The sequence below is a fragment of the Oryctolagus cuniculus genome, chromosome 7 (genome assembly GCF_964237555.1).
Source record: "Oryctolagus cuniculus chromosome 7, mOryCun1.1, whole genome shotgun sequence".
Classification (NCBI taxonomy): domain Eukaryota; kingdom Metazoa; phylum Chordata; class Mammalia; order Lagomorpha; family Leporidae; genus Oryctolagus; species Oryctolagus cuniculus.
The window spans coordinates 20,541,969-20,556,488 of NC_091438.1; the positions used below are offsets into that span (position 1 = coordinate 20,541,969).

Below are 14,520 nucleotides of genomic sequence, written 5' to 3' on the forward strand. Positions count from 1 at the left end.
GGTGCACACACTGCTTGGGAGGCCCACATCTCATATCAGAGTTCGTGGGTTCAAATCCTGGTTCTTCTCCCCATTCCAGCTTCTTGCTACTGCATGCTCTGGGAGGCAGCCAGTGGTGGTTCAAGTACTTGAGCCCTTGATGGCAAGGGCATGGATGGCCATGTGGAAGACCTGGATTGAGTTTTTACCTCCTGGCTTTGGTCTGGCCAGCACCAGCTGTTGGCAGACATTTGGGGATTGTACTAGCAGAAGGGAGCCCATCTCTCCCTCCCTGCCTCTCTCTCTCTCTCTCTCTCCCCCCCCTCCCTCTCTCTCTCTCTCTCTCCCTCTCTTCTGTTCTCCTCTCTCCCTCTCCCTCTCTCTCTTCCTTTAAAATAAAAATAAGCAATAATATTTTAAGAGGTATAATTTAAAAATACATCATTGTCTTAGTTTTCCATGTATTTTCCTCCAAAGAGATCCATGTCAGGAATTCATAATAACTCTCCATTTTGCCTTCATTGTAATTCCAATTAGTCTCTATTAATTTTTAAAAAGCAAGAAATTAGCTTCTCACACTTGTAAATGGAAGAAATGATAAGGAACTTCATGATAGAAAGTGACCTCAGGGGACTGCATTATGGAGGATATAAAAAGGCTGTGTTTTAACCAACCCAGCTTAAAGAGAACTGCTGGCCAAAATGTGTTAACTTTGCTCTGTCTCAACCTTCCTGGCTCCTTGTTTAGGAAAAAGAGGAAAGACAAAAAGAAGAAATAGAGGCTTAAAAGGTGAACAAAGACAATGGCAACTGAAAAGTTATGAGGGCCAGGTGACTGATCCACCAGGGAGAAACAGGAAACCATATACAAGTGAGAAAGGGGCTGGCCTTGCAGCACAGCCAGTAAAGCCACAGCTGGTGGCGGCACCGGCAGCTCACATGTGTGCCCTTTTGTGTCCTGGCTGCTCCATTTCTGATCCAAAAAGCGGCAGAAACTGGCCCAGGCGTTTGGCTCCCTGTGAGAAAACCAGAGGAAGCTCCTGGCTCCTGGCTTCCACCCGGCCCAGCCCCGGCCTTTGTGACCATCTGGGGAGTGAAGGAGCAGATGAAAGATCTCTCTCCCTCTCTCTCTGGAGCTCTGATTTTGAAACAAACAAATTATTGTAAAAATATGAGAGAGAAATGCAACAAATACAGGGCAAAAGGGTAGGTGCTTCAGCCCTGTGTTTTGGTTTCTTGTTTAGATAATTATATGCCATACAAATAAACACAAACACACACACACACACACACACACATAATAAGTATGTGTATAGGATAGGCTGGCGCCGTGGCTCAATAGGCTAATCCTCCACCTAGCGGCGCCGGCACACCAGGTTCTAGTCCCGGTCAGGGTGCCGGATTCTTTCCCGGTTGCCCCTCTTCCGGGCCAGCTCTCTGCTGTGGCCCGGGAGTGCAGTGGAGGATGGCCCAAGTGCTTGGGCCCTGCACCCCACGGGAGACCAGGAGAAGCACCTGGCTCCTGCCATTGGATCAGCGCAGTGCGCCGGTCTCAGCTCGCCGGCCGTGGCGGCCATTGGAGGGTGAACCAACGGCAAAAGGAAGACCTTTCTCTCTGTCTCTCTCTCACTATCCACTCTGTCTGTCAAAAAAAAAAAAAAAAAAAAAAAAAAGGAGAGAGAGTTTTAGAGCTAAATTCACCAAGTTCCCTTAATCATCTTCATTTGATGGATGAGAACACAGGCTGGAGGTCATCCACCCAAAATCACACTGCTAACATGAGACAATAAAGAAGGAAGTCCCCATTCTCTCACTGATATTCTTTTCTATGTTTTAAAATATTTATTTATTTATTTATTTAAAAGGAAGAGTGAGTAAGAGAGAGAGAATCTGCCATCTGTTGGTTTACTCCCCAGATGGCCACAATGGTCAAGGCTGGACCAGGTCAAAGCTAAGAGCCAGGAGCTTCTCCCAGGTCTCCCATGTGGGTGCAGGGGCCCAAGCACTTGGACCATCTTCTGCTGCTTTCCCATGCACATAGCAGAGAGCTGGATCAGAAGTGGAGCAGCCACAGCTAGAATCGGAGCACGTAAGGGATGCCGATATCCTAAGTGGTGTCTTACTCCACTACACAGCCAAAAGTCTGTCAAAGCCAAAGTCTACACAGTCAAAGTCCGGTCAACTGCATTATCTCTCTGTTGATCGCACTCTAGCTATGCCCTGTGATGGAAAGCGGCTATCTTCCACCTGGACTCAGGATCCCATCTCCCAGGATGTGGCTCTAGGGATGCTTCTCCCTTATTTCATGATCTCCTTTTGTTCTTATCCAAGCAATGAGGTTCTTGTGCTTTTTTTTTTTTTTCTGTACCAGTAACTCATCCTGGGTCCAACATCACAGGAGTCTGATAAATATTTGCTTGATGAGTTAAGGAAAGTAAGACATGGAATAGACACTTGGAACAGCAATTAAGGTACTGCTTGGGATACCTGAATTACATATTGCAGTGCCTGGGTTCAAGTCCCAGTTCCACTTCCAATTCTAGCTCCTGAGAAACGGAAGTGCGGTGGCTCCAATACTGGGGTCCCTGCCAGCCTTGTGGGAAACCTAGGTTGAATTCCAGGCTCCTGGCTCCAGCTTGGTGCAACTCTGGCTACTTACAGAATTTGGGAAGTGAAACAGAGCATATCAGTCTGTCTGTCTATATATCTATCCAACTCTTCCTCTGTTTCTGTCTCTCTGTCCTTCAAATAAATAAAATTAAGTAATTTTGAAAATAAAGAGACAGAACTGTCATATATATCAATGTTTGACTAGATATTGCATACCACATAATGATAGAGTAATAAAGTTATAACTGAAACTGCATTGTTTAAATTGCAGCCCATGAGTGTTTTCTTCTACCCGCTTGGCCTCAGTTCTTCTCTAGCTCTGACGGTAGATTGAAACTCAGTGATAATAAAAATATTGGGATGCTGAGGCACTAGCCTAAGAAGCAAAAGCAAACTCCACATTTGAAAACTGTTTAAGTAATTTGCAGCTCACTGGAGATATGTAAACACAGTGAGACTGTATAGAGAGATCACAAAGGAGCCTCAAAGCATTTGTGGAAAATGTCTATTGGGAAAAACTATGCATGAATTTCAAGATTACTTCCTGCCACAATAAAGCAATCTTTTAGTTTCATTTTTTTCCATGAACTTTTTGAAGTCTTCCCATACATGCCAAAGAAAAGAAACAGGTCACCTGCCAGCTGTCTCCTCCTCTGTTTAGGTGTGTATCAAGGAGTAGTTGTGTGTCAAAGAGACACAAACTGACCAAAACCCTTATCTACCACATATGCATCTCAGCTTTCTATCTCCTATCTTCCCAGCTTTAAATTCTGGGAATGGACAAGATGGAGTTTTTACCCAACTGAGAAAAGAGACACAATGGAAATTCCACACTAAAAATTATTGCTAGCAACAGAGGTCAAATCTGGTTTTCCTTCTAAAGTAGCTTTGTTCTTTCATGAATCCCCTTGATATTATAGCCACACTTGTAACTAATATGCTATAATGGTCAATTAGTTGGAGAAGATAGGAAAGTATTTTTCCCAAATCTGATACATTAAATTTAACATTTTCCATCTAGTTATTGCATAAAGAAACACTGCTTATGATAACCTGCATCATATCAAACTAATGGATTCTGAAACACCTCCAAGGAGGAAAGTAAAGTCTTCAGGGAGAAAGTGGAAGTACGAACGCATGATGGGATTTCTGTGATGATGACATCGCTAGGAGAAAGCATTTCACTTTCCTTAGGTCAACAGGAGCAAGAGTATGCATTTCTGGGGGAAAGGAATCTCTTTCCCATCTTTCAATTGCTTGTCCAAACAGGGTATATTTTCCATCTTACCTTAAACTCACCAGTACCATGATCACATAATTGAGCCAGGAGAAAAGTCATTGCCAAATAGAAAACTAAGCAGGTATTAACAAAGTTCCCAGCTCCTGAATGCCCAGCTGGCTTTGCAGTTTTTTTTTTAAAAATGTATTTATTCAAAAGGAAGAGTTACAGATAGAGAGGGAGAGACAGACAGACAAAGACCTTCCATCCTGTGGTTCACTCCCCAAATGACTGCCACACCAGGGCTGGACCACGTCAAGCTAGAATCTTGGAACTCAGTCTGGGTGTCCTATTAGGTGGCAGGGACCCAAGCATTCCAGGCCATCTTCTGCTGCTTTCCCAGGTTTATTAGTAAGGAGCTGGATTGGAATCAGAGTAATCGCACGGAAACCTGAGTTCATGTGGGATGTCAACATCGCAGGTGGCAGGTCACCACCCTGAGTCATGATGCTGGCCCCTGGAGTGCTGTTTTGCCATAACTTGGCTGCTATTACCCTCTTTTTTTTTCAAACAGGCAGAGTTAGTGAGAGAGAGATGGAGAGAAAGGTCTTCCTTCCATTGGTTCACCCTCCAAATGGCTGCTACGGCCAGTGCAGCGCCATTCCGAAGCCAGGAGCCAGGTGCTTCCCCCTGGTCTCCCACATGGGTGCAGGAGCCCAAGCACTTGGGCCATATTCCACTGCCCTCCCAGGCCACAGCAGAGAGCTGGACTGGAAGAGGAGCAACCAGTACATAACCGGCGCCCCAACCGGGACTAGAACCTGGGGCCAGCGCCACAGGCAGAGGATTAGCCTAGTGAGCCACGGCGCCCGCCTATTACCCTCTTCTTACCTGTACTCCTCATCATTCCTGGTCTGGACCTTTATTTTCCAAATCTGAACTTATTCCTCTTTTTTTAAAAAAATATTTATCTATGTATTTGAAACACAGAGTGACAGAGAGATGAAGGAAAAGAGAGAAGACGAAGACAGAGAGAAGGGGAAATCTTCCATCCACAGCTTCACTCCCCAAATGGCTACAACAGCCAGGTTTAGGCCAGACTGAAGCCATAAGTCAAAATTCAGGAACTCCATTTGAGTCTCCCATGTGTCTGGCATCATCCATTGCCTTTCAAGGTGCATTAGCGCAAGTTGAAGCAGAAGCAGAGTAGCCAAACACAAAACAGCACTCCAACGTGGAATGTGAGTATCCCCACAGGTGGCTTAACAGAGCACCACAATACTCACCCATTGAATTTATTCTCTAAACCTTGATTATAATGAGCCCACAGCAGTCCAGTCTAGTATCTCTCAAAAGGGCTACAAGAGATCATTTTTGTGAAACACATTTTTATTCCCTAATAACAACATCAAACACCAGAGGAAGTAGCCCTAGCCAATCTTAGCTTCCTTTATGGAAAGTTAGCAAATTCTGTCCTCTGTGAAGGCAGATTTGATCGCTATGAACTTCTTTTTTTTTAACTTTTATTTAATAAATATAAATTTCCAAAGTACAACTTTTGGATTACAGTGGCTTTTTCCCCCCATAACTTCCCTCCCACCCACAACCCTCCCATCTCCCGCTCCCTCTCCCATTCCATTCACATCAAGATTCATTTTCAATTATCTTTATATACAGAAGATCAATTTAGTATATATTAAGTAAAGGTTTCAACATTTTGCACCCGCACAGAAACACAAAGTGTAAAATACTGTTTGTGTACTAGTTATAGTATTAATTCACATTGTACTACGCAGTAAGGATAGAGATCCTACATGGGGAGTAAGTGTACAGTGACTCCTGTTGTTGATTTAACAAATTGGCACTCTTTGTTTATGGTGTCAGTAATCACCCTAGGCTCTTGCGATGAGTTGCCAAGGCTATGGAAGCCTTTTGAGTTCGCAGACTCCGATCTTATTTAGACAAGGTCATAGTCAAAGTGGAAGTTCTCTCCTCCCTTCAGAGAAAGGTACCCATCTTTGATGGCCCGTTCTTTCCATGGGGATCTCACTTGCAGAGATCTTTCATTTAGGTGTTTTGTTTTTGTTTTTGTTTTTGTTTGTGTGTGTGTGTGTGTTTTTTTTTTTTTTTTTTTTTGCCAGAGTGTCTTGGCTTTCCATGCCTGAAATACTCTCATGGGCTCTTCAGTCAGATCCAAATGCCTTAAGGGCTGATTCTGAGGCCAGAGTGCTGTTTAGGACATCTGCCATTCTGTGAGTCTGCTTTGTATCCCGCTTCCCAAGTTGGATCGTTCTCTCATTTTTAATTCTTTCAGTTAGTATTAGCAGACACTAGTCTTGTTTATGTGATCCCTTTGGCTCTTAATCCTATCATTATGATCAATTGTGAACTGAAACTGATCACTTTGACTAATGAGATGGCATTAGTACATGCCACCTTGATGGGATTGAATTGGAATCCCCTGGCACATTTCTAACTCTACCGTTTGGGGCAAGTCCAATTGAGCATGTCCCAAACTGTACATCTCCCTCTCTTATTCCCACTCTCACATTTAACAGGGATCACTTTTCAGTTAAATTTAAACATCTAAGAATAATTATATGTTAATTAAGTAGTTCAACTTAATACTATTGATCGCTATGAACTTCTAACAGCTCCAGCTATGCCAAAATATTATAACAATGACTTGTATATCAGGAACTCTGTGTAACAGAAATTATTCAAATTGAGGTTGCATTGCTACTTTTAGAGGTGCTTTAGAAAGTTTCTAACGGTAGCAAATATTTTATTGGCCACAATCCCCATAAATGGCCCACTTTTGTGCTGCGGTCCTAATTATCATGAATCTAAGTCCTCTTCTATACTTACCTCATAGTCATACTTCAGAGCATTTATGCTCCAAACAAGAAGCAACTCTAAGATGAGAAAGGAATTCGGAGCCTGGGGACAGAAGGAATTATCCTTAGAGACTGCCACATGGAGGGGCTGACGATACCTCAATTTCCACACACACCCAGGCTGCCCTCGTGTCCAGGTGTACATCCCAGAGATGTTGAAAGAAGAGCACTATGGGCCAGTGGAGATAAATAACGCATCTAGTTCAAGAATGCGCCCTCTGCCCTCTAGGACTCTTCTGTATATCAAATTACAGAGGAAGAACATAAATTCATCTCCTGTTCCCATCGCCTTGATCCTAGAACGATGAGGTCTGGACCGCAGTGAGTAGCTCGACTGGGACTACTGAGGCCCAAAACGTATTTGAGAGGCTTTACTAAAGGCACATCTCTGGGAGATTTTTACATTATTGCCCAATTTAAGAACTTAGTTGGATCATTAACTTCTGAAAGCATTTAGGTGCATCACGTTTCTCCTGGTTAGCATTGTCCTTCTTTAACCTGTAATTTTAACTGATGTGTGTACTTGAGTTCATTCCGAGGATCTGCTGAGTATTGTCTCCAGGCAGGGACAAAGGCCTCCCATTCTGCATAACCAGGTGTCCATTCCCCCGGTATGCCCCTCCTGTGTTCTTCTGTCATAAAGGCACATCTACACTGTTGTAACAGAAACAATGTAAACAAAGCTCTGGATTTTTACAATGTAGGAAGGAAGACACAAAAAAATGTCATAGCTATGTTACTTGGAAGAGTTAACAACCTGGTCATTCTTACATGAAACCAATAACTACATGCCAAGATTTGCATAACGCAAAGTGTAATTAATTTTTTTATTTTTTAAATGGGAATTTTAGCTTCATAATACTCCATAGCCTTATTTCAATACAATAGTCTTATAGTCTTATTTTGATTAATCCATACCTAATAAGACATCTAAAGAACACTTCCCCTTCAACCAAGTAAATCCTACCCTGTATATAGAATGTATTCTATAAGTAACTTCTATAAATTTAAACATTACTTCAGCACATACTGTTTCTCCCTCCCTTAAATTCATAAACCACTCAGTAAGTGAACCATTAGACACGCTAAACTACAAAGGTGTTTTATGGTTCTCAACTTTATAGGAAGAATATGAAATTTGGATCAAAGCTCTTCAGGATAAAGTCTGTACTCCATCAATCAATAAACTAAGGTGCTTTATTGTTGAACTTTAGTTTCACATTTTTGAAAATGATGAGAGTAATAGCTACTTCAAATGAACATTTAATTTATTTAACCAATAGTCATGATTGAATCTTACTTTTTTCTAGATCCTGAGGATGTGTCATCTTCCTTTAATGAACTTAAATGAGCAAAAATACAATATAGTGTTAAAGACTTCTAGTTTCAACTCCAACATCTAAAAAGCAGGGAACTCATCACTCCTGTATTTAGATTTTTAAAAATGGACAAAGAGTAAACCAATGAGTTTTGTTAGAATCATCAGAGAACTGAGATGGCAGGGCAAACCATTCCCTCCAAATTTTAGAGAGATGCACATGCATGCTGATTAATTAAAAGAGTGACAGCAATGTCACAAGGGAGGTATTAGGAATACTCTGTTATGTACTTGGACTACATAAGGAAGGGTTTACTATTATTTGAGGTTTGTTCCTGTTTTGAGGGCTTTGTAATTCTAGCAGATGTATGAAATTAGTGTATCTTTATGGGATACGATGTGAAGTTTTATTTCATGTATACATTGTGTAATATCCTATCAGGGTAAATAAATCCTATCCAGCATGCAATATTTCTTTATAACGAAGGCATCTGGAATCTTCTGGGTTTTTTAAATAGAGAAATACATAGGGCATACATTATCTAGGACAATTTTATTGTGCTTTAGAATCCCAGATGTATTGCTCTTATCTAGCGCCTATTAATTAACCTTTCCTGATCCCTACCTCCTCATTGCCCTTCCCGATCCCATCCTCTGATAACCATCATTATATACTTCATAATGTTTACTTTTTACAATGTATTTTTTTCTACTTGAAAGGCAGAGGGGGAGAGAGAGAGAGAGAGAGAGAGAGAGAGAGATCAAGCATACTCTCCAAATGCTCTCAGCAGCCAGAATGGACCAGACCAAATCCAGGGGCCCAGAGCCCCATCCAGGCCCTCCCACATGGGTGGCAGGGACCAAGCACTTCAGTCATCATCTGCTGCTTGCCAGGCTGTATTAGCAGAAAGCTGGATTGGAAGCAGAGTATCCGGGACTCTGACCAGCATTCTAACATGGGATGCTGTCATCCCTCACAACACCTGCCCACCCTCATTCTATTTTTACCTTCTATGACATCATCTATTTCTAAGACTTCACATATGTGTGAAGTCAAGTGATATTTGTCTATCTGCACTTAGCATACTTAACAGAATGATTTCCTATTCCATGTATATTATTTCAAATGACAGGGTTCCACCCTTATTATCCTGAGTAATATTCCATTGTGTATATACACTACATTTATTTAGCCATTCATCAATGGGTGAACACTTAGACTGTTTCTATTTCTTGGCTATTGTGAATAGCGTTGCAATAAATGCGGGAGTGCAGATGTCTCTGATAGTTGGATTTCATTTTCCATTCCCAGGAGTAGGATTGCTGGATCATACAGTATCTCTGTTTTTATTTTTTGAATAACCTCCATATTAATTTACATTAAAATGTCACAGTCATATTTAGAAACTGATGGTATTTTACAAAGCTAAACATAATATTGACATAAGATCCAGCAGTGACTCTCCAAAGTATTTATCCAACTACTTTGAAAATAATGCAGGTCTGCCCTCAAATCTCCACGTGCATGTTTATAGAAAATGTCCATTAATGATCTCCAAAAACAAGAAAGAATCAAGATATATTTTATTAAATAAATCAATAAGCTGTGATACTTCCATATTATGAATATCATTCATTGATAAAAATGATATATCAAGCTAGGAAGACATGAATAAATTTTAATACATGCTGCTAAGATTTACAGGATAGTTTGAAGAAGTTGTATGTGATAAATTCCATTTATATGGTTCTGGAAAAGAAAAAAATCACTGCAATTGAGTGACTGAGAGAGGCTCAAAGTGGTTGTGATGCATTGGGTATATTTTAGGGGATAGACTACTCTTTGTTATAATGTAATGATGGATACATAACAATGTGTATTTGTCCAAAACTTTTATTGGTGAAGTGTGTTTATTGTACAAACAGATTGAAAATGAAAGGAGGGAAAAAGATATGCCAAGCAAATGAAAATCAAAAGCAACTAGGAGTAGCTATATTCATATCAGATAAAATAGACTTTAAGACAAAAAAATGTTAAAAGGGGCAAATAAGATCATTTTGTAATGACTAAGGAATTAATTCACAAGAAGATGTGACCACAGTAAATGCATATGCACCCACTGTTAGGGCACCAAGTTTTATAAAATAAATGTTAATGGATTTAAAGGGAGACATAATCTCCAATACACTAAAAATGAGGAAATTCAACATCCCACTTTCATCAATAGACAGATCAACCAGACAAAAATTCAATAAAGACACAACAGAGCTAATCTCCACCATGGAACAAGTGGAGCTAATAGAACGTTCCATCCCACAGCTGCAGAATACACATTCTTTTCATCAATGCACAGAACATTATTTAGGATACACCATAAAATAGGACACAAAGAAAGTCTCAATAAATTAAAAAAATTGAAATCATACCATATATTTTTTCTGACCACAATGGAATAAAGTTAGATATTAACAACAAAAGAAACTCTACAAAATATACAAACACAATTAGACTGAACAACATGCTCCTGAATGAACAGTGTGTCATAGAAGAAATTAAAGGGGAAATAAAAAATTCCTTGAGGGGCTTGTATTTTGGCACAGCAGTTTAAGCCACCTACAACACTGGCATCCCATATGAGCACCATTTTGAAACACGGCTGCTCCACTTCAGATCCAGGTTTCTACTTATGTGTCTGAGAAAGCAGAAGATGGTGCAAGGAATTTTTTATTTCTTTGTGTCCTATTTTATGGTGTATCCTAAAGAATGTAAGCTCGAATAACCAGGAAAAAAGGAAGAAAACTCAAATTAATAAAATCACAGACAAAAAAAGGAGATGATACAACTGATATGACAGAAATATAAAGAATCATAGGAATTATTAAAGAAAACTAACAAATTTGAAAATGTAGAAGAAATAGATTTCTGGACACATGTAATTATCAAAATTGAGGCAGGATGACATAGAAATTCTAAATAGACCAATAACCAAGGCCTAGACTGAATCAGTAATAAAGAGCCTCCCAAGAAAGAAAAGTCCAGGACTGGAAGACTTCACAGATGATTTCTATCAACTTTTAAAGAAGAACTGATGCCAAGTCTTTTTTTTTTTATTTTACTTAAGTTGTACAAGTTTCATGTACTTCATATATATAGATCCAGGAACATAGCAATATGCCCCACCCCCATACTCCAAGTCCTTCTTCCTCATCCCACTCCCATTCCCACTCTCAATGTTTAAAAAGATCTATTTTCAGTCCATTTAATGATCATAAAGCTAACCATACACTAAGTAAAAGAATTCAATGAATAGTGTAAAGAAGAAAACACTATTCCACAACAGTAGAGACAAGGGCTGTAAACAATCATCCAATCTCAAAATGTCCTTTTCACTTCAATACATCACAGTGTAAGTATTCCATTAGTTACCTCATATCAGGAAAAATATATGATGTCTGTCTTCTTGGGACTGGCTTATTTCACTAAATATAACGGTTTCCAGTTGTGTCCATCTTATTGCAAATGCCAGGATTTCATTTTATATTTACAGCTGAGTAGTACTCCATAGTGTATACATACAGCATTTTTTAAATCTAGTTAACAGTTGATGGACACCAGGGTTGACTTCATATCTTAACTACTTTGAATTGTGCTGCAGTGAACATAGGGGTACAGATAAATCTTTTTTTTTTTTTTTTTTTTTTTTTTTTTTTTTTTTTTTGACAGGCAGAGTGGACAGTGAGAGAGAGAGACAGAGAGAAAGGTCTTCCTTTGCCGTTGGTTCACCCTCCAATGGCCGCCGCGGCCGGCGCACTGCGGCCGGCGCACCGCGCTGATCCGATGGCAGGAGCCAGGAGCCAGGTGCTTTTCCTGGTCTCCCAAGGGGTGCAGGGCCCAAGCACCTGGGCCATCCTCCACTGCACTCCCTGGCCACAGCAGAGGGCTGGCCTGGAAGAGGGGCAACCGGGACAGAATCCGGTGCCCCGACCGGGACTAGAACCCGGTGTGCCGGCGCCGCAAGGCGGAGGATTAGCCTAGTGAGCCGCGGCGCCGGCCCAGATAAATCTTTCATATGCTAGTTTCTTTAGGAGTGGCATAGCTAGATCATATATAGGTCTATATTCAGATTTCTGAGTTATCGTCATAGTCTCCCACAATGGCTGTACATTTTAAATATCCATCTGCAGTGGATAAGGGTTCCTTTTTCCCCACATCCTCATCAGCATTTGTTGTTTGTTGATTTCTGTATGAGAGACATTCAAACTGGAGTGAGGTGAAATCTCGTTGTGGTTTTGATTTGCATTTCCCTGACATCTAGTGATCCTGAGCACTTTCTAAGCATCTGTTGACCATTTGAAGTTCCTCTCTTGAAAAATGCCTGTTCAATTCCTTTGCCCATTTCTTAACTGGGGTTATTTGTTTTGTTGTTGTTGAATTTATTGAGCTCTTTATAGATTCTGGATGTCAACCCTTTATCTATTGAGAAAAGTTTGCAGATATTTTCGGAATTCCATTCTGTCAGTTGCCTCTTCACTTTGCTGTTTATTTTACAGTGCAGGAGCTAGTCAGCTTGATGTAAACTTATTTGTCAAGTTTGGTTTTGATTGCCTCTATCTCTGGGGTCTTTTCCATGAAGTTTTTGCCTATACCAATGTCTTGCAGGGTTTCCCCAATGTTCTCTAGTAATTTGATTGCATTGAGTCATAGATCTAGGTCTTTGATCCATTTGAGTGGATTTTTGTGCAAGGTGGAAGGTAGGGGTCTAGTTTCATACTTCTGCTTGCAGAGATCCAGTTCTCCCAGCACCATTTGTTAAAGAGACTGTCCTTGCTCCAGGGATTGATTTTAGCTCCTTTGTTGAAGATAAGGTGGTTTTAGGTGTGTGGATTGATTTCTGGCATTTCTATTCTGTTCCACTGGTCTACCCATCTGCTTTTGTGCCAGTATCATGCTGTTTTTATTAAAACTACCCTATAGTATGCCTTGAAATCAGGTATTGTGATGCCTCTGGCTTTGTTTTTGTTGTATAAGATTGCTTTAGCTATCCAGAGTCTCTTGTGTTTCCATATGAATTTTAGCATCATTTTTTTCTAGACCTCTCTGTCTCTATGTCTCTCTGTAACTCTGTCTTTCAAATAAATAAAAATAAATCTTAAAAAAAAAGCTGGGGATCACTTCTTGGCCTTTTGGCTAAGCTCAAGTGTAGTATCTGTTCTTATCAGTAAAAAAAAAGCTGGGTATAGACCTAACATACTTCAGTACTACCAAGGGAATATATGACAAACTCACAACCATATTGATGGGGAAAAGTGGAAGCATTCCTGCTAAGGTCCAGAACGAGACATGTATGCCTACCTCACTCACCACTATTATTCAGTATAGTTCTGGAAGTTTTAGCAAAAGCCATTAGGCAAGATAAAGAAATCAAGTTGGAAAGGAGATCAAATTATGCCTGTTTGCAGATGACATGATTCTTTATATAGGGGACCCAAAGACTCCACTAAAAAAATCATGAGAGAATCTAGCAAAGTGTCAGGATATAATTGTCTTAATAGAGGCAGAGAAAGCATTTGTTAAAATACAACATCCTTTTATGATGAAAGCTTTAAGCAAATTGGTTATAGAAAGAACATTCCTCAACACAATCAAGGAATTTTATGGCAAACCCACAGCCAGTATCATATGAAAAAACCAACACCAAAACCAAAAAATAAATACATAGCAACAATGTTCTGACTGAGAAAGAACTTAGAAGATCAATCACAGTATCTACAAAAAATTTTTAACTCCTTGGGATAATTATAATTTTAACCAAGGATGTGAAAGATTTCTACAATGAAAATTATAAAATGTTGATCAAAGAAATAGAAAACACCAAAGAAAATGGGAGATTCATCATGGATTGGAAAAATTAATATCATCAAAATGCCTGTACTATTCAAAACTACTTACAGGTTCAAAGCAATCAAAATTCCATGGCTATTCTTCACACAACTAGAAAGAACAATCCTAAAATTAATATAGTAACACAAAAGACCTCAAATAGTCAAAGCGATCTTAAACAACAAAAAACAAAGCCATATGTATCACAACAGATTTCAAGACACACTACAGGCTAGTCTAATCAAAACAGCCTAGTACCAGCACAAAAATAGATACATAGACCAATGGAATAGAATACAAACCCCCCAAATTAACCCACACATTTACAACCAATTAGTCTTTGACAAACAAATGAGCTAAATTCATTCCCTAGAGAAAGTACAGGAAGCAAGTTCCGCTTGAAAAATAGAGTTCTACATGCAAAAGTTTGAAACAAGATTTCTACCTTATGCCTTATGCAAAAATCAAGTCAAAATGGGTCAAGGATATGAACTTAAGATCAGAAACCATCAAATTACTAGGGGAAAACATTGAAGAAACACTGTAAAACATTGACCTAGGCAAAACTTCTCAGATAAGATCCCAAAAGCACAGGCAATGAAAACAAAAATACACAA

The 14,520-nt window shown here is 39.8% G+C and overlaps 1 pseudogene; it reads left to right on the forward strand.

The window, feature by feature from the left end:
- Positions 1 to 13,190: 13,190 nt before the first annotated feature.
- On the forward strand, positions 13,191 to 13,317 carry LOC127493765 (U2 spliceosomal RNA; annotated as a pseudogene).
- Positions 13,318 to 14,520: the final 1,203 nt, after the last annotated feature.